This window comes from Pezoporus occidentalis, unplaced genomic scaffold (genome assembly GCF_034315485.1).
Source record: "Pezoporus occidentalis ecotype Australia unplaced genomic scaffold, CSIRO_AGI_Poc_V1 ctg55, whole genome shotgun sequence".
In the NCBI taxonomy this organism is placed as follows: domain Eukaryota; kingdom Metazoa; phylum Chordata; class Aves; order Psittaciformes; family Psittacidae; genus Pezoporus; species Pezoporus occidentalis.
Window position 1 is genome coordinate 2,567,951 of NW_026915888.1, and position 20,392 is coordinate 2,588,342.

Genomic DNA, 20,392 nt, shown 5'->3' on the forward strand with positions numbered 1-20,392 from the left:
GGTGAGGCCGCCCCCGAGCCCGGCGGGGCTGTTTTCCAAAGCACCATTAACCGCTCGTGGCCCGGTGCGATAACGCAGACGCCCGGAGCCCGCCCGGCCGCGCCGGTCACGCGTTTATTTCAGGAAGGTGGGGCCGTGTTTGCTGTTTTCATTCTAAATGACACGGGTTTGAAGGTGGGCTTGGAGAAGGGAAGGCTCCTTAAGGGGAGACCTTAGTGCAGCTTTCAACGCCTAACAGGGCTACAAGTAAGCTGGAGAGAAGCTTTGGACAAGGGCCTGCAGGGACAGGCCAAGGGGAATGGCTTTAACCTGCCAGAGGGGAGACTGAGATGAGCTCTTAGGCAGAAGCTCTTCCCTGTGAGGGTGCTGAGGCGCTGGCACAGGGTGCCCAGAGAAGCTGTGGCTGCCCCATCCCTGGCAGTGTTCAAGGCCAGGTTGGACACAGGGGCTTGGAGCAAGCTGCTCCAGTGGAAGGTGTCCCTGCTTGTGGCAGGGGTTGGAGCTGGAGGAGCTTTAGGGTCCCTTCCAACACAAACTTTTCTTGCGCTGCTCCTTAGGGGCTCTTCAGCCAACCTTTCTCGCCAATCACCACAGGGGCCAAGTGCCAGCACCGCTGGCCAGTTTTGATGGGAGCAGGATGGAAAATGCCTGCAGGGACGATGGGCACAGGTTACCTGGCAATAACACAGGCTGCCATAGAGATGAATATGAGTTGTCTGTTTGGTTTATACAATAACAGTGCTGTATTTAGAGATAAACCTTGCTCTGCTTTCCCTGAATCTGGAACCAGAGCCTAACGGTATCTTTGACCTTGTATTAGGCACATTATACGTCACCGTTTTAATTTAGCTTTTCTAGGAGTATTTTCCTTTGCTAAGGTTGCACTGTGTGCAGAGATTCACATGCAGGAGACTGCTTCTCCTATATCAGCTGAATTACAGGTGCCACCCCCCACACAGCAAAACAACCACATATATTTCCCCTGTGTGGGGTCTTCTAACTCCAGGAGCCCAGTACCATCATGTAACCACGTAATCTGTATAAACCTCACCAGGGGTAGCGAATGTTTAAGCAAGACCAAAATCACAAAGTTCAGTAATTCCACTTTGTATTAACAAATTATTCTCAGGGAAAAGCATGGTGTGTAACAAAGGAAGGAATAAAAATAAACCTCACCAAAACCGCGCTCTGAAACAGTTTAATAAGAAGCAGGTTCTGTTTGCTTCCAAAGTTCTCAAGGAATGGAAGCATGGACTGAGAAAAACCTTCCAGCAACTCCAGACTTGCCTCTGTGAGGCACACAGTGCCCTCATTTCCCAAAGTCATCAATGTCCCGATACAATTAGCAACTGCTTAATGTGGGTGAGGAGTGGAAGAGGAACAGATTCCTGCACCATACCCTGCCTGTCAGCAGCAGGACAGGCCAAAAGTGATTCAAAGAGATGAGATGGCAGGAGAAGGACCAGACAACACAGCAACTTGGAAGCTTTTCCAAGCATGTAATTAATTCCCACTAAAGATTTTATTCTGTATTTTATAAAATTCTCTTATTTCCACCTACCATTAGAGAATACTGCAGAGGAGGTTTGGGATTGCAGAGAGGAGTGATAATTCTGCCTCTATGCTCTCATTCATGCTGTGAAGTATGTTTACCATTATTCTTACTAATCACAACAGCAGCACACTGCAGTAGTTATTCTGGCAGTGCTGAACTACAAGCTCACAGGTAAATAGCTTTTTAACAAGCCAGGCTAATGCCTTTATTCTCAAACCTCAACTCCAGTTTATAGAGCAGAATGAGTCAGCGGGAAGGACCTGCTTTTATCCATCCTCCTCTGAGAGGAAGCACAGGGAGGAATGCAGAAGTGGATTGGATTCATTTCAGTTTTGAAAACAGCACTCTTTTGGATGGAGGAGTTTGAATTCCTGAAGTCCAGCATCCTAAAAATGCAAGGAACAGGTTTCCCCAGCTCATTACCTTTAGAAACCCCATTCAGTTGCAATCTGTTGCCCTAACTCATGTGAGGAGTTCGGTGGGTTTAATTCCATGTATGAAGAATGAGGCACACCAGAAATGGCTAATTAAAGAAGTGGGGATTTCAGAAGGGAGGTTCAGGAGTGTCAGTGCCAGGCTGCAGTTTTGTAAGTATTTCAGTTAATTTAAATTCACTGATGCTACAATTACTGCATTCACTGAGAGGCAGTAGCAGACACTAATGGCTTTGAAAAAAAGAGTTCTGTTCAGACATCAAACCTCCTTTCTCCTGATGTCAGGAGGAATGGGAATGGATTTAGGTTTTGCCATTTCCATTAAGCAAAATAAAAAATCCAATAGGCAATTTCCTGTCATCAAAAGATCCGAGAGAGCAGATGGAGGAAGAATAATCTAATTGAGATGCATTTTCATTTTTACTAGCTTGCTCTATTTCATTTTTAAGAGCATACCTAAAATGTCTCCCACAAAGAGAGCTTGTTCAGTAAGTCTTAAAATAAATGGCAAGCAAAAAGCTCTTTTACAAAGCCAGGATGGTAGTGGCGATACCAGGCACTTATAACAACTGTTAACACGCCAAACACTCCAACACAAGTGGTGAAGCCTCTGTTGAGCAAAGGCCAGTGAAGCTGTCACCAGCAGCAGCTTTTCTGACTCATTCTTTCCCTGGAAATGGAGAATTCCCAGTTGCTGCAGGGAAATAAAGGATCTCGTTCAGCTGTGGGGGACAGGGAAGAGGAAAGACTAAGGGCCAAGCTTCCCTCCTGCAGCTGAATTACAGCATTAGAGAGAGTTTGCTCCTTCCCTCTCTGGTTCTCTTATATCCTTCCATATCTCTGACACTTGCAGTGGGAGATGCATTTAAATCTCCAGATTCAATGATTTTGCTGACAATGGGTTGACTCATTTACAGATGCATTTTCAGGTGCTAAGTTATGACAATTAAGTTTAACACTTGAAACCAGATGGAGCTTTGACATGTATGAGAGAAGAAAGGGAAAGCAGTTATCCATTTGGCTACTCTCATTCCTCAGAAGTCTTTGTAACCCTTCAAAATCCCGTCACAAACATGTTAAGAAACTCCAGGAGGATTTATTTTGTCTGAGTGTGTTTATTTGGGTTTCTTTTAGGTTTCCCTAAAGATGAATCACAGACAGACAGCATAAAGGGACATTATAAAGGTCCCACTGCAGAAGTGGCCACCATCACCCAGCTGTGGTAGCTGGAAGCAGAGTGGAAATGGAGGGACAGAGGATGTTCTTTCAGAACAAGGACATGACACAAGGAAGCCAGTGTCTTCCTATGCATTTAAAGGGGCACTACTCCATCTATTTCAGACATCTGATTGACTTGTTTAGGTTAGAAGCTCCTGGTTTTCATTGAAGAGCCATTGAAGAGAAGCAGAAATTCTCAGGAAATACTTCACATCACCGCAACCATGCAATAATTAAACACTAAAATCACATTTCTAACCTGCTTGTGGAAGAATGTCTCTGTTTTACTGGGATAGGGATCCTGCCTTTCACACCCGAGCCCTTTATTTTAACAAACTGCACAGACAGGCACTGTTTCCTATTCTGTGTTCAAAAACTGCATGACTGTAAGCACTTGAGGCTCTGTCTGTGTGTGAATGACATCCACAGAAGGGTACAGCAGCTCACACAAATGCAAACTGGAAATAAAGATACAGGGATGGATTGTTGGCTGTAGAGAGAAGGGGACAGCAAGGGAGGTGAAAAAGGTCTGAGTTGCTATATAGCTACCACAGCTACCTTGATAGTCCATTCATAACCCCTAACAAATGAGAGGAGTATTTTGGGACAGTCCTCAGCCAGTGGAGTGCTCCTAAAGGGAGTATGTTCTCCTGTATAATTTAGGTAAGACTCTGGGGCCCTTACCTACCCTAGAACTGGGAGCTAAAATAACAACTCACCTTCCAGCCACCCGCTGCACCAATTCAGCAAGATGAGCCAAAACTCATGAACTAGGTTACAGAGCAACAGAACAAGATCCAGACATCCCAGATGTTACTGAAGGAGGTGCAATGACAGAAAACTATGAGAGCATGCGAGAACAGACACCAAATACCACTAGATAAGATGCTTCTTAATAACCCAAATGATGGGAATTACAAATAACCCAATGATATGAACAGCTATAAATTCATAACTATGCACACACTGGTAAACTGTCCTCAATTTGTGTGTGAAGTCGAGATATTCAGAGGAGCCTGAATATGTCCCCAAAAGCCTGTACATCCCTACAGCTCTGTATGAGCTCTCACAAAACATTAGTTGTATGTTCTCCTACACAAGAGTGGATTCAGAGCCACTGGCCAAGTGTTCACTGTGCTGAGCCTGCTCAAGAGGCATAAGTTATAATGGAAAAGCACTGGATTGTGGCCCTTTCCAGAGCAAGGAGAAATCACCCAGTGAACAGTGAAGAGAAAACTTCAGACAGAGGCTGAATAAAGCAAATTCCCCCATGCAAACAGCAAGTAAAGGTTATCACCTTCTAATGTACGAAAAGAGGTCAATGGGTTATGGCAGCTTAGGAAATGCAATGCCTAGTTTTAACTTGCTGCGCACTCAGCTTGGCCACATTTCTACAAGAACCTCCATCGAGCACTTCATATAATACTTCTGAAAAACGTTTATCAGTTTTCTTTATGACACAAAGAGGGGCATCACGGTGCGATGCTGCATTAAGCACTGTTTTGAAAGGCTCTCTCTCCATGCCCTCGGAGCTGTGGGGAGCACAGCAGCCAGCAGGTGAGGCTGTGGAGCCTTCTGAAACCAGGGGATTTCTCCCATCGCTCCGGACAGATCTCAGCACTGCACCCACTCCCAACAAGGATTATTCTACAAGCTCTGGGTTTGCCTTCACCCTCGGAAATCCCAGAGCAGGAACACGAGTGCTGTATCTACGGTGTGTTGTATACAGATACAGTGTTGGTATTTTCTGATGCAAAGAACTTGAAACTATCTTTGTGATCTTTGCTGACAAGCTCCGTTTGTAATCTATACAACTGGCATTATCCTTGGAACTAATAAGGAGGTACTTGGCTCTCTGAGTTGTTAAAGAACAGATTTACTTTGGATGCTGGCATATAATTTTAAGAGAACATATTCTTTAATATAACCTTTTGCTATCAGATTCTCACCAGAGATGAAAGCCAAATTCTTACAAGAAACAAGATTAAACTCTCCTTCCAAGTACAGTGGGAATAACAAAGATGTAGAATTACTGAAAGATGAAAAGGGCTTGGTTTAATGCCTGTGAGAATGGCCCAGGATTTGGGAAGGTGAGAACTTAAAGTATTAAGTATTTATTGCAGGATAAAATTGTTCTTACAACACACTCATTCTTGATGAGCTCATGGGCTTGTATCTAATCAGCATCACTGCAGTGGAAAAATGAATGTTGATTTTGAGGGAGAAGCATTTCCAACATAAGGGGAAAGGGGTGCAGGATGCATCCTCAGAGGTTTCTCATGTTGATAGTTTCCTACTTTTCCCATCTAATGGTGTTTGGATTTTACAGCTGGTTTTAGACACCAGCATCAAAAACTTACGAGCTTGCTAAAGGATCTTCCAGCTAGGGAATATGGGACGTCTTTTGGGGTCTGTGCATTGCTATGGAATTATCTTCTCTCACAGATGATCATCTGCTGGTTTATTCCAGGCATGATAAGAAAACCCTGGGCTGAGTGTTCCAACTGATGTTTTGTCATTATTTCCAAAGCCAAAAGACAGTAAATGAAGGTTGTATGAAACCAGCTCTGATTGTAGAGTCAGCACTTGCTGAGTTGAATACTGGGAATAACAGTCAGTAAAAAAACAACAGCAAAACTTGGCTGATAGAAATTTCCTGAACTGGAACAGCAAACAGGATTATTTTTAGTTCAGGTTTTAATGTTTTATCATTTACAGGGAAAACAGCTGCCAGATGAAAAACATTACGTATAGTTTGAACAAAAGGCATTATTCCTGTGTGCTGAACATTAAACAACAGATTTCTACAGGGTATGGTTCTCAACAACCTCTGCTTCCCAAGGTTCCCATCCCCAGCATCATCAATGGAAATAATGTGAAAAAGTGAGAAGGGACATTTTAGGCAAAAGCCATTTTTGGTGTGTGTTCACACTGGGTGAGGAGATGCTGGAGTTCATGGTCACCATCGCCCAGGAAACCCCTTTACAGCGATTGTAGGCTGTAGCTTGGTGAGCAGCATGCCAGGCATGAGGATTTAAAACCATTTAATGCTTTTTATTGTTAAATATCCAGTAGTTAAATATTAACTGTGAAATTACCTATTTAGACTTCACAGAGCCTAATTTTGTATCTGTTTACTCTGTATAATTAGAAGCCAGACTTAACTTTGGCTGCAGCCTTTTATCCCACCAATTAAACACGTTTCATCTGCAAGTGTTCTGAAACTTCACTTTAAAACTGTTTCCAAACAAATATTCTGTACAGCTCCACTAATGTTTCCTTTGGCAGCAGCTCTGCCCTGTGCAGCCCAAAGTCATGCTGTTTGTTTCTAGTCCCACATCTTTCCCTGAGCTGTGCTGGCGTAATTGCATGCAGGGTTGTGCAGTGAACCCAGGCAAGGATTTGATTCAGACTAAAATAACCCACAAGATGGTTATTTTGAACTTGGATCATTTTCCTGCGCAACAGCCTCACTAAGATGCAGTGGCATCACTGAGACAGTAGCCTGGGAAGGGAAGAGTGAGGGGGGCACAGGGAAAAGGGTGGCTGCTTCATCCAGGATGTGAAACCACAAGCTTGGCCTTACAAACTGAACCCCGTATAGTGATTTTGGCCTGGTCAGTATCTGAAGGGAAAAAAAGGGTAGTAATTGCATAGCTGTCATATTGTAGTCATGTTTTAGTTACATTTCTGCTATATCCCTGTCTAAATTCACTGACTGTGTTGTGAATTAATACCATGCTACTGGGATTAGTATACATAGGTAACATACAAAGAATCTGCATAATCATGTATGATTAGGGAAAAGATGCAAACATGCCTTTCTGGAAGAAGATCTGTTAGAGAAGAGAAATTCCAATTAAAAACCTAACAGGAAATTAACAGGTATTTGATGATTACCTTTGCTGTTTTCTGTTACCAGCCCGACTGAGGATGCTCTGCAGCACGATGACCAGTCACTCATTAGTAGTGAGTTACTACAGGGTGATTGAAGAGATCAGGCAGTACCTTGACTGCTGGTGTTCACAGGGGTGAACTGAGGATAAATCACCTGCAGAGGCAGTAAAAGAGACAGAATTAGACAAATACCTAGTGGAAGCGACCTGAACTGCTGCTTCACATGTCTAACTGGAACTGGTAGGAGTTTGGGTTACATGGAAGCTGTGTTATTGGGGCTAGTGGGAAAGCCTTTCTGGGGCTCTCTTGTCCAGCCTGTATTTTGGGGGAGAAGCAATTTCTGCTTGATCACTGCACCATCTGGTACTGCAAGGTGTCTGTAAAGTAGCTGAAGAATCCTGCTGAGCAGCAAAGCTAATAAAGAAACTGGAGGAGTTCATGAGTGGTGAGGTCTAGAAACCTTTTTATCATAGGAATTAGGAAGCAAATTCCACTTATTATTGCAATAACTCGTCCTATTTATTGTCCCATATTTACGATTTTCCATGAGCTTTCCTCTGTTGCATTTTCCAGGTGGTCACTGACATTGCTAGGAAAAACATACAGACACCCTAAGTGAGATAGTAGGACTATCAAAGGACTGGAAAGCTATGAAAAGCCTGGAATGTTAACAAAATAAATGGTAGAAAATAAAGAGCACTATTCTTGTGTGGAAGTTTAAAATATTTATTATGTGGCTTTATACCATGGTAACTACTTATTCAGCAATTAAAATACATAAAATATGAACAGAAGTTTGGATAACACCAAACAGAAAGTCATACCATCAAATTGGACATCTTGGGCACGACTTAATTTCTTCCTATTTAGTCTTGCATTGGTTATTAAACTGAAGCCTCAGGATAGTGCAGCCTTCCTGCTCTTGCTCTGCCTAGTGACTTGCTGCCAGGCTGGTAACGTGGGGGCTGTGCCCCTGCTGTGGCAGGATTAATGCAGCCTGACAGCTACTGTCACAGCTGCCTAATGGGTTATCAGGTGTGGGTGTGAAAAAGCCCCACTGACCCTCCAAAGAAAGCAGATTTACTATAGATAAACCTTTAGTGACATCATCCGGGTGTAACAAACACTTTTCAATTCATTATTATTTGTGAAGTGTGCATCCTACACAGGGCTCCTCTTTATTGATACCAGCCCCCTGTCCGATGCTCAAATGCTGGGACAGTTGGAAGAGATTTAGATGCTAGGCTATTTTTAAAATCCCTTCCTCTCCTAATGCTTTTTCCCCTATAATCCTATCTAAAAATGTATTTTGAGGGCTCTGGGTAAGTAGGGAAATGGGGACTTAAAGCCACCAAATCCAGGAAAAGCTCAGATTGGCTCAGGGCTAGAGCTCAGAAACGCAGATTGCATTCTCTGCATCCCAGCTCAGGAGATGAAGGAACATACCTTGAACATCCCAGAAAGAGAAACAGTACCTATAGGGCTCAAAAAACACCCCAAAAGGTGTGAAAGGCAGAGCAAATCCTCCAGGAATAAATAATAAAACATTTTCCATTTGAAATAGCCAACTGGATTTGACACAAGCCTCGAGCTCTCTAGATCATGTTCCTGCCTTGCTGTGCTGCTAGCTAAAATGGTCCAGGGTAAATAATCTCACTGCTGAAAATCAGACTCCTCATCTGTGAGGTGACAGTGACTTTGCAAAGCCCACTGAGAGGTACTGATGGAAAATCCTATTCTGGAGTTATTACAATATGCTGCCTTCGCCATAAGAGAGTGTTCAGATACAAACAATTACCAGGATTTAGAAGGGTGGTCAGAAAATCAACTGATCTCTGCTGCTCTATGCTTTCCCCCTGCAAAATTAGGAATTATGTGTCTATATGCACCATACTGTAGAGTTAGCAAATATAACACCACAGAAAGAGGAAATCCCGACACAAGCAGGAACATCCCTGCTGGAAGAACCCTGGAAAAAGAAGGTGCTTCCATGAGTAAAAAAGAAATAACTTCCCAATGCAGAAATGTCCAGATGCCACAGCTCTAAGGTCTGCTCTGTGACATCAGTTTCTATCTGGTTTTAATTATTTTCTGCAGAGGGATTACTATTAAAATGATTAAGTATTTTACTGCACATGTGGATAAATGCTTAAGAAACCTGAAACAGTTGCTTAACTGCAGAAGTGCATTTTCCAAGTGAAAAGACTGACTTTCAGAGACTGTGTTAGACAAAAGCACCTTACTTACATCAAGCATTACTCTGAAGTGCTTCAGATGGACTTCCTTTCTTGGTGGCTGTAGGGTGTTACTGACAGTGAAAGCTGGACTTCTAAAACCTCTGCTCTTTAGGCTCAATGGAGAAAAAGTCTCAGCAGCTGTTAAAACAAAATAGTTATTTTCCCAGTGTAAGTATTTTGGACTCATTGGTTAATTCTCCCCTTTGTTTCGTTGCACAGAAAGCTCAGGCAGACTGTGATGAGACAAAATTACATCAGATACACAAACAGCCTCTCAAAATGCAGAGCTCGAATCCTCCCCTGAGTCACTTGAATATAGCTGCTAATTATCTCCTAGGATGGGCTCCGCTGCAGTCTGAAGAGCATATGATGCCAAAGGAGAAACTGCTCAGTAGCACCATGGGCTTTACTTCAGCTGTGTGGCTGTTTCTCCAAACCAGAAGTCCCCACCTTCCGAAGGGGAGGAAGGACAAGCTAACAGTTAAAATAGAGAAGTGGGAAACAGCCAGTGCAGGAGCCATTCTTTCTGCAAGAGATTATACAAGTAGAGGGAAGAAAATGGGAAACAGGGACAAGGGAGTGAGAGGTTTTATCTCATGCAGTGGTAGGTGAAGACTTAAGTGCTATGTGTCAGGTTCCCTGGCTGCCGCTGGAGCAACGTTCGGCTTTGTTCTACTCTGACACTATTAACATCCTATTCTTCAATTCCACAGAAGCTTCAGCACTTCTGACACGATGTTTCAGTAGCTGAATGCTGAAATTTGAAAACCCGAGATCTCAGCGGGAGATAAATGTGCAGTTAATAAACTTGTTATTTCTGCATTCAGCCCTAGGAGCAAGTGCAGCATTACTGAAGATGGAAACAATTTGGTTGCTATCACTGGAGTTGAACACACTTAAGCCAGAATGAAACATAAATGCCCACATAATCCTCTGTGACCTCCCAATTATTCCCACACAGTGTAAGAGTGATTTCACAGATTACACTGCAGGGAAGAGCAGTTTAAACTTTTCTATGGTGTGTGTGCTCATCCCTTTAGTTTTCTCATTCTGTAGCCATTGAGGCAGGTTAATCTGTGGTGTAATTTAGATGGCAGAAGGCTTGCAGCAGAGACATTTGGGCCCACTGTGAGCCTTTGTGTTCTTTCTAGTACTATTTTCCATAATGATTTCATCCCTATCCCAGTGTCTGATTATTAGAGGAATAGCCTTTGTATGCAGGAGACAATGTGTGATTGCAGCCATGGTGGAGCTGCGTGGGAGACCAGTATTATGTATCTACAGCTGGAGCTAGCTGGGTACAGAATCACCAGCACAAAGCATTTGCTGTAACTTTCCACCATTCAAAACCATTCCAGGAATAAAACACAGGATTCCCAAAATGTGGCTTCGGCAAGTTTCACTCAGATATTTATAGTTGAGTATATTTTCTGAGATGTAGGAAAACCTACCAGTGTCCACTGCTGCTGATAAAAGTCATGTCACTGCTGTTGGGTTTTCTTCTTCTGTTTTAACCAGTGTCACTAAAACTCTTGTCTCATGAAAAATAAGAAAGTTTGTTCTCTCCGCTTATGGAATTGTCATCCAACGAGTAGCACCTTAACTCCTGGAACTGACAAAACACCGAGTTTTTAACAGTCTCAATGTTTGATCTGGATTGTCTCCCTTAAATACACCTCTGAAATCATGTCAAACCCAACCCGTGTTACACCGTTCTCAATACCAGCCCAGCCAGCTCCTGCTTGTTACTATCTACTCTTTTATAACACAGGCAGTCAGATTCCATTGTCCCCTTTGGTGTTACATAAATCTGGAGGTGTGTAGTTGAAAAAAGGTTCACTCTAGGGTGGCATGTGAAATATACTGGCATGAAGAAACACCCTTTTGGCAGCAAGTCACAGCGTGAGTCAGTGAAATCTTTTACCAGTGAAGCTTCTCTATAGTAAACATTCCCAAGTACTACACTGTAGTTTTACTTCACTGAAGGAAAATCCCATTATATTAAATTATAATGTAGAGACATTCTCAACATTAATTTAATGGATGCAGCTCTTCAAGTTCTCACCATCTGCTCACCCTTTAATTACAAAAACAAAAAAGCACAACTCACTATCCCATCATAAAAAAGAGGACCAGGAGTGATCTGGATGCACCTATTGTACTCAGCTGCCAGCATACATGGTTTCACTTGACAGGCAGCTCTAGTCTGCTGGAAGCACCCCTGCTTGACAAATATGTATCGCCAGTTTCAAGAGGATACATGATTTGTCACTACCTCACCTAGAAATCTTACTGTCCAGTGCTGTGTTCCTGACTTCATCATAGACACAGCTTCAGGATAAATGAAACTGCCTTTCTGTCTGAAATCACTGAACAGGTTATTTTTTGAGCAGAAGAGAGTACAGAAATGAAGTAACTGAAAAGCCACAGTATAGATACCCTCTGTCAGTAGTCAGCCTCTCTAAAATGAATATATATATATCTTTTTCCTGGATGATCTGGAGAAAGCATTTATATTTAAATCAGATGAACAAAATGCAAGTATTTGCATTCAGTGACACTGCCCAGAAGCTCTTTCATTCACAGGCATAATAATGAGTTTCTTTACCTAATTGTTCTGACTTTTCTGTTAAAGATCCCTTAGACTTTGAAGAATTCATATTTCAGCTTAATACCTGCTCATAGAACTAGTAAAATGAATAGCAGCTGTAACACTGCACAGAAGGGGAAGTGGGAGTTGAAATGGCCCTGAAGATCTTTAAACATATACAAGAGACACCTCCTGTCTCCCGATCTGCTCCCCAGCCCATGGTGCCTCCTGATATACTGGTTTCCTAGTACAGAGTAAGAGCAAGAATTCTTTTCTTGAACACAAAAGTATATTAAATAGTCACATAAAACCAGAAGAACTTGTTTTGGAAGAAGTCAGCCCTATCTCAAGGCTATTGTAATGTACACACCTTTATGGTGGAAATTCTTTCACTTGCTATATTATCTCTACATGAGTAAGTCTTGACATATTTTGGTACATTTGCCTCCAATTGGACACTGTCAAAAAATAGAGCAGCAGTAGCTATACCAGTAAAGCTTTTTGGACTACTACAAGAATGAATAGCATTGATTTTCTGATGTAATAGATACCTTTTAAGGGAAGTATAACTACAGTCAGGACAGAGAGGGCAATTTATGAAAACGTACATTGAGGGACTTCACCAGGGAACAGCTACAACACAAGAATGGGATGTTTAACACTTACTCTGTTGAGGCCAATTTGTATCAGAGCTTCAGTGCCTGGAAGGTGCCACTTCCCAAATAAACACTCTTTGAGGGAGGTGAGCCAGGGTTTTACAAGTGATTTTTGATAGTAAAACATGAATCAGAATTAAACTTGCTGTGCAGTGTCCCAGAGTGTTCCATGCTGGAGAGGCTCCCTTGTGAAGCCAGCAAACTTCTGCCTCTCATTCTGTGCAGATAAGGTGCACCACTGTTGTAATAGACCCTGCATCGCCTCTCCGCTCATGCAGTGCTGTAATAAATACACATCCATTATGGAACTGAACAATTCCAATTGCTCAAGTTAATGACAGTCTTCTGAAACTAGTTCTTCTCTCTGCTAATATACCTGGTATCATTAATTATGGAGTTCCCATTCATCTCACAAAAACAAGTCATCATTTCATTGATCTTTTCAGTTTGTAATCTGAGGAGGAAAACCAGTACTGGTGAAGTGTACAAATTAACGTCATGTTTGTGCTAGATACGTACTCCTAGAGTAAATCTCTGTACCACGGCAGCAAGGTTAGAACTAGCTCATGCTTTGGAATACACAGAGACCGACACTTTTAGATGCAGTTACTGCCTGTGAGTGAAATTCAGTTAGTGATTCAGCTAACACAGCTGGAACTCAGCATTCACAACATGAGCCCAGCTTTAAGCCTACAAACTTGGAGAATCTGTTGGCTTGAGTCTCCAACAGCTGAGGGTCAGCATCTGTAGGATGCAGTGGCTGTGCACATTCTAGGTCTAACATGAGGAGAGCATTACTGTGCCAGGGAACACACTCAGCAGCCATCACTAATGTTGTAGACATCAAAAAGGAAGTTAGACCCTGACAGTAAGATCCCAGCTCCAGGCAGAATGCCAAGAGTTCTGGCATCACCATCTAGCAGCGAAATTAACAGGTCCATTCATGGCCATTTCTCACACTTTTGCCAAATGTAAGATTTTTATTAGTAAAATTTATAACAGTGTGGTTTTTATTTTCATGCTATGCACAACCTCAGGAAGAAAAGCCTCTATATGCAATTGCCAGAGCTTATCAGCAGTTGTGGATCATTTGGCTAAATCTGATTCAATGAGGCTGAAAGGGGGGAGGAAAGGAAGTTATGCACAGGAAAAGGGATGGAAGAGAAAAATGGCAATCAGGAAGAATGATGCAGCTTTGATGCATCGATGAAGGAAGAAGGTCACAGCATGCAATGAAACAGGAGATGAAACAATAAAATATATTATGCAAATAGAAGAGATCAGGGTTTGTTGTTACTGTGATCACCACGAGAGCTGAGAGTTTGTTAGAGTTAAAAGAAGGTACCTGATGTTCTCAGGACTGACCACTGCCTCTTCCCAACTGTTTTTCGTCCTTCCAAAGTGACATGAGTATGATGGACATAAGGAACCCAGCTCACGGTTGGAAGGGTAAACAGTCTTAGCTAGTAAAAACAGACAGCACTTTGCCTATGAACACAGTGTTACTAATGAGGAAGTTCATGTTTATCAAGGGTAGCTCTGTCCAGCTGGGGATAGTCTCTTTCCAAGTAATTTGCCACTGTTATTTCACTTTGCATGTTTATATATTTACTGTTACTAAACTCACAAGTATTTGGACTGTCACTGAGTTGGCATGACAGGTAGTTTCTGCTTGGGCAACAGAGGATTGCCAAGAAGGCCTCTACTCAGGACTGAGGAGTGCTGACAACATAATGCCAAAGCTGAGGCATTCCACACATTATTATTTTCATTAATATTAGACTGGCTCTCAGAGCTTCCTCAGAAGAAACAGTTCTATCTGGGCTCTGTATAACCCTGCTACAGTAGAGCAAATAATTTCAGGTTGCTGCAGCATGTTCTTCCACTCCACCCTTAAAATCAGGCTTTTGGTGAGAACACTGTTATGTAAGGCTGCACATGAGATTTGGAGCGATAATAATTACTCAACTTGCCACCTATTTTTAATGCTGAAGATGGAAGGCACTGAAATTCTGAAAGATAATACTCAAAGAGCAAAGCACAGCAGTGAACCCACCTATTGCAATGAAATCCAATGCAGTATTAGGTTAAAAATAAGGCCAGGTTATTATTTGTAACCAGCTATTACTAATAATACACTTGTTAAGCACAGTGAAACAAAATCATGATCTAAGAATAAGTGTGCCTGTGCAGTGACTAGATCATGGATCTCCTTTGTCCTTTAGCACATACACAAATAGATTTCAAAAGGAAACTTCCCTCCCTGGTCTCTCTATTTGGAGGAAGCATTTAAGGAGCAGCCAGGACACAGCACTGCTTGGAATCCAGCTCAAGAGCTGGTGCTGGGCTTGGTGGTGGTTTGGCCAAGCCATCTTTAGCAGGCTTTGTGGACCTGTTTGTCACACAAGACAACTGACATCTCCAAACCAACACGGGTACGGTATTAACATGCTTCTAAAAGTCATGGGTACAGCCCCAGTGGGTTCATGCTTCCTTCTCTACAAGATACTGGCAGTGCTATGAAGGAAACAGACATTTACCTGGCAGCAAAGGGAGGAAGGACTACCTCATGTTTTCTTGCTGCAATCCTTTTTGCAGTCTTTCTGTAACTTTATTCTCTGGTTGCCTGGCCCAGATGAAGGTCATTATGACAGTAACTGTGATGTAGCATTAACTGAAGAGTATCTGTGGGGAAAAAAAAAGAGAAAGCAGTAACTATAACAAAAAGAGAATCTCATCCATTCACTCAAATAAATAGGCTACAGAATGTCCGCATCATCAGTTAGGTGCTGCCTGGCATAAGTGTAACAGGATCTCCAGGACAAGACAAAAGAAGGAAGCACAGAATAAAGGTAGAAAGAGTCCTACTTATGAGATGAACTGTGCTGTGTGCTACTTTGCAAGGGCACAGTTAAAAAGCAGAAGTATTATGACAAGTATGGGCAAAACATCTCAGAGAGTTCAGGTTTAATACCCTTAAGTCTGCAGGTACAGCACCAGGTCCTCTTGGATTTATAGGCATTTAATAGGATTGCAGTTTTGTTCCAGTGAAAACAACCATCATTACAGCCCTGCAGCCTCCCCAGCTACATCAGCCAACTGCCTCCTTTTGGATTAGTTACTGCATTTTGCTGTAAGTGTACACACCAAGACGAGAAGAGAAAATATATCCCACAGTGGTTTCAGCCCTAATTCAGCTGTCACGTTGTGTTTGAGGGCTCACAGAAATGAGCTGTATGGCCCCTTGCTAAGATCTTATGACCTGAACTAAACCCAACACCTCTTACAGCTCCTACATTTTTCACATTCCTAAAGCCAGCCATCTGAAAGCCAGAAAGAGTGGTTTCTCCAGAGCATGCTGGCATGAAAAGCAAAGAAATGGATCTATCCCATGTGTAACGCAGGAAACATTCCGCAGGAATTGTCTGTACAAGGCATGTGGGATGTGCCAACTTTGTGCCGCTTATTAAGAAAACCCCACTTTGCATAATACTGTCTCCATGACAACTGCTTGTATGTATTAATAATTTGGGTGTTTAAATGTAGCTTATGGAAAGGACTGAACAACAGGAGAGCTTTTCTATAGAAAGTACTTGTAACAGGAGGTGATCAAAGCACCACCCCAGCAATCAGAAAGCCTAAAGCCTCCAAGAGCAAGCTTAGCAGGGGTATTTCACAGGTATTTACATTATTTGTTTAAAAGAAAGGAATTTAAACATCTATTTAAGTATCTGTTGAACTGGGGTCTCTAAATGCTCCTGTCATGTTTGTAAAGTTGATTAACTTCAGTATCTGTTTCCTCACATTTAGGTTATTTGGCCATGACAGTGATAGCATTTGTCCTGGCAGTGGGAGGACCTGTCAAGTGCTCTAAAGATTAGAACTGTGAGGTGATAACATAGCACTTTCAGACTGAGGAGGAACACAGCTCAGGTGCTCAGTGATGCACCCACTTCAGTGACTGGAGCCAGTGACAATGCACAAGCTGAAAGGAGTGTTTAGTACTCCTGGCGAGAAAGTAGAACACAAATAGCTGCAAAATCTTAAAATCCTACTGTTTGTGAATGAGCCCCCTTTCCTTAGCTTTTTAAAGGGTCTTGACTAGGAAATATCTGTATCCATAGCGACTTGAAAATGTGATTGTCACAGTCTGTAACCATTTCTTTCAGCAAGACTGCACACTTCTGCTTTCTCTACAGCACCAGAGCAAACTATGAACCAGCAAATTTCAAGTACCATGTTTTGTGGTATAGAAGATGATTAATAATGAGATTCCACCCATTGCAGAAGCCAGTTAATTGAACTGTTGAAGTGAGGAGGCTTCCCCTGATAGTGGTGTTAATGATGTCAGTGGCTTTGTCACACGCTATCTGGACTCTGGTATGAGTCAAAGATACAGAAATACTTGCTCATGCTGATACAACACACTAGTATCTGACGTAAATAGCTTCTAGCTCCCATCTTTTGCAGTTGTTCTGCTACAGATCACAGGATTTATCGGACTTAATGGGACTATTAAGACACAAAATGTATAATATTTTGTCTCAGTATCTGAATATGGGAGAGGGTACATGTTGTACGCTTCTGACCACGTCTGATCAGGAAGAGTCCCTTTTCCCCTGAAATATCAGCGCCTATACTCTTTGCTCACCAAAAAAATCTACTCATCAAAGAAGCCAGCCCTGCATCAAAAGGTGGCAACTCATTATTACAATATCATATAGCCTTTTAAATCTGCCTTTACCCTTAAACAACTACAGCAATAGACATTGCAAACATGCATTGACAGGTAACTGAGAACCCATAAAACATTCAAGGAGATAGATAAGTTTGAGAAAACTAGTTTATGTGTTCCTCACTCTCCAACGTGTAATCAACACTACATTCATGTAGCAATATGAATCTGGAGTTTAAACACTGACTGCTGTCTCTTACACTGCAATGGAAACGCTGTTACTACAGTAACTGATAAGATTATTGCAATTGCTGACACACTCATCAATGAGCTCCAGACTCACTTCAGCCCGTTACACAACTAGTTGGCACTACAGGTGGCTTTGCAAAGAAGCTGAACAACCTTCCAACTCTGTGTTCCAGCACTTCAGGGCGGTGAGCTGGAATTGTTCACCTTTTTAAGGAATGCCATGCATACACTTATCACTGACTCAAGTGCTGGGACTGCGTGGAGCAGCATGGGCTGCCCTTGACTCATCACCGCACCCAGCCAATCTCCTTAGTTACAAGCCACACACAAAAACCTGGGGTATTTCACATACTAAATGTGAAGGGGTATCACTGCCATCTCACAACTCACCATGCAATCTTACTGTGTATCTGAGGCACTGACAATCCCCCAGCTTATGCAACACGATGGGTATTCTGTCATTATTTTGTTCTCCTTTGAAGGCCCAGATAACTATCTGAGAAAGAAGAGAAAAGCAGTCATGGTTCTCTAAGCTATTGATTATGGCTCTCAAGTAGGAGGGAGGAATGAGACCTGCTTTCTGATCCACATACAGACTATTCAAAACAACCTGATAAAATACAGAGCTAATGCTTGCCATGGAGATGGAACCCAAAGCTTCCCCCTTCTCTGTGAGCATCCAAATAACTGAATCCTGAATTCTCCCCTAGTCAATGGCATGGCTTCAGCTGCAAGCAGCGAGCACTGAATCACCTACCCCTTCCAAAGCGCTGTTTGTCCTGCCAGTGAAGAGCTATAACTGAGTCTTTTCAAGCAAAAAAGGCTCCTTTCTTAGGAGCTTTTCTCATTGCTCCTGTGAGCCATTTGTGAGTTTGGGAACCACCACAAGTGCTCTGAAGACAGCAGTCATTACTACTGCCATCTACAAGGAGCCCTGTCTAATCCACTGTAGCTGTGCTCTCCCCACACCTAGCAGATAAGACATCACAGGACTCTGGTTGTAGTTTCACAAGTGAATAAACCACATTAATAGTTCCCTGATGCTGAGGAGGTTTTTCCTCTCTTATTCCATATTTCCTATTCCAGAAACACAGATGGGTGCAGGCAATAGAGTAGCAAAGAGTAGTGAAGTTGTAGGTCCAGATTTTTCTGAAAGTTGTGGTAAATAAGTAAAAACTAAGAGTAATGAGGATTTTTTCATAGAGAGAAGCATAATTAACTGTAATACCAACACCACGAGGACTTCAAAGGTGTAACCTACACAAGTTTCATCAAGAATTTCACTATCTGTGTGGGAAATACAGAGCTAAATGTGGTCTGAAAACATCTGACTATGCCAGGAGGTCAACAGCTATTGAAGATAATAAACTTTAGCTTGGCAAGTTACACAAGAGAGTATGTTATTGCTTCATATTCTTTGCATTTATCTGTTCAAGATTACTTTAGGTGTGCAATGCTTGAAGCCTGCCATTTTTCAGTGCGTAACAACTTCACCTTCTACTACTTTAAGTACAAAACTAAGCGTATCTGAAGAGGGAAACTTATGTAGAAAGAGCAAAAGCATCCTGGAAGAAAACCAAACCACGTGAATTAAGTCATTTGAACAAACTGGTGTCGACTGGGAGAGTATGACACCAAGAAACCGAGACTGACCTAGGAAAGCAAACATTCTTTTCCTCTTGCTCACTGTATAATTGGTGATTTAACAGTACACAAAGAATTTAACAATCTAGAGCCTGTATTGGGCAAACCCTGAGACAACTGCCACCTATTATCCAGGAAAAGCCTTTGTGGATTGGGCAATACCAACAGGGTACCTTTTGTCCAAATTCTGAGCTGTTTAAGTGAAAGAATGTAGGGTTTTTAAATTACAAAATCATCTTTTGGAGGTTATTTAAAGGGAAATTTTGCTTTGACCAATACCTCTGTAACTTAAGATACCAAATGCTATAAAATACTTAATCTGTTACAAATCACAGATGCTTGTTTCTTTCATTCCTTCTGACTGCATCTTCTTTCTTTCTTTCTGACATCTTTTCTTTTAGGTAGAAAGCAATGTCTGAGTACACCAAAGGAGCTGAGCTCCACTCTTAGTTTCCTGTATTTTGCTAAAAGCTTACACTGCACCTTTCTCTCCTAAAGGGTCATAATAAACCCAAATCTTCCAAGAACTCTTTCAGTATAAACGGCTCATAGACAAAAAACGCAACAGCCTTTTTAACCTCAGCACTACGCGGTGGCACAAACCAGGTATTATTTAACGCTTATGCTCGAGCTGAAAAGATTTATTTCTAAGCACCCACCACCACCAAGCGCCCTCCGCTCCCCTGTTCCCAGAGGAACACGGTGATGTTCCTCAGGATACCCAGAGAAGCACCAGCACCGCGAACCGACTGCAAACACAAGAGACACCCAACAAGCGCTCAGCAGCCGGGCGCTCTGCCCCGTCCCTGCTCCCTGTGCAACGGGGACCGACCGCCTCGCTGCCCTAACGGCTCTGCCGGGCAGGAGCGGGAACCACCGCAGCCAACCACCAACCCCTCACAGCAGCGCCCTTCCCTCCCGCCTCAGCGCTGCGGGCTGGGCCGCTCCGCCTCCCTCGGATGGACCCCCGCTGAGAAGACCACTGGGTCTCGGCCCAGCGCGGTGCTGGGGCGGGTGAAGCCGGCAGCCCCTCAGCGGACCCCGCACCTCAGAGGAGGACACAACCACCTCCCGCCATCCCCTCACGGACACTGAGCCCCTCCGCTTTGTGCCTCCGCGCATGCGCAGCCGCGCGTCAGCCCCGTCCCGCCGCTGCTCCGGTCCTCCCCAACGCGCAAGCGCGGTCCAGCCCAGAGGCGACGCATGCGCCCTTAACTCCCCCCCTCCGGCGTCTCCG

The 20,392-nt window shown here is 43.0% G+C and overlaps 1 long non-coding RNA gene across 6 annotated transcripts; it reads right to left on the minus strand.

Annotated features, from left to right (window-relative positions):
• Window positions 1–3,084: 3,084 nt before the first annotated feature.
• LOC134173743 (uncharacterized) lies at window positions 3,085–20,164 on the minus strand. 6 transcript variants are annotated; one of them, XR_009968380.1, is made up of 5 exons: window positions 18,481–20,164; window positions 12,302–15,272; window positions 10,793–10,953; window positions 9,352–9,479; window positions 3,085–7,258 (listed from the first exon to the last, which is right to left on the minus strand). It is a non-coding gene; the product is annotated as an uncharacterized LOC134173743 (long non-coding RNA). The 6 variants fall into 6 exon arrangements; XR_009968378.1 differs by having other exon boundaries at window positions 12,302–12,867; window positions 15,128–20,164; XR_009968381.1 differs by having other exon boundaries at window positions 12,302–12,389; window positions 12,598–20,164.
• Between the last annotated feature and the right edge of the window lie 228 nt (window positions 20,165–20,392).